The sequence below is a fragment of the Dipodomys merriami genome, unplaced genomic scaffold (assembly GCF_024711535.1).
Source record: "Dipodomys merriami isolate MVZ:Mamm:240054 unplaced genomic scaffold, mDipMer1.0.p SCAF_240, whole genome shotgun sequence".
NCBI lineage: Eukaryota > Metazoa > Chordata > Mammalia > Rodentia > Heteromyidae > Dipodomys > Dipodomys merriami.
Genome location: NW_027203827.1, coordinates 1,561,140 through 1,561,968, shown reverse-complemented (window position 1 = coordinate 1,561,968; position 829 = coordinate 1,561,140).

The window sequence follows — 829 nt, the reverse complement described above, 5'->3', positions numbered from 1 at the left end:
AAAAGATGTGAGCGTCTTATTTTGTCCACATTAGGGGCTTCAAATCAGGCCCTAGACCAGGCCTGATATTCTAGTCTTCAAGGATGGTGAGCCTCCCCTCCCTCCACATGCAACAGTTACCTAGACCTGAGTTCAAATCCAAGTACTGACAAAAGATTCATCCTAATGTCAGAAGCCAGTTCTGGCATCTGTTTTCCTCTCCTGTGAAAGTCCTGGGTCTCAGCTAGAATGGAGAATGAATGCATAAGCAACCCTGTAACCATGGGAACAGGTTGTCATCCATGTCAGCACAGTTATACCTGTCACCATACTCAGTAAAACACAGAATATCTCCATGAATTAGACACAAATTAAGGAGAAGTAAACCTAATGCAAGAGGCTGTCCCCACATGTATGTCAATATAGATCCTAAGTTTCAAGTATGAATCTCTTCCTATCCTAGCCTTCCCTGGGGTTCGATGTGAGGTCCTGGGAATGGCCTAGCTCCTTAGTTGCTCACAGGCCTGTATCCTCACCTTGACCCTTTCCCCAATTGGACCGGCTAGACTCTGTGTTCAAATCCCAATACTGCTAAAAGATGAATCCTGGTGTGAGAGGCCCATCGATCCACCTGTGTTCCTGCCCTGTGAAAGTCCTAGGTCTCAAGGAGGATGAAGAATGCTATATAGGCAACTCTATAGCCATGGAAATAGGTTGTCATCCGTGTCAGCACAGTTATGTCTGTCATCATACTCAATAAAACACAAAATGCATCCATGACTAAGACACACAATAAAAAGAATAACTACATTGAACATAAGACACATTCCACACATGTATGTAAATAGAG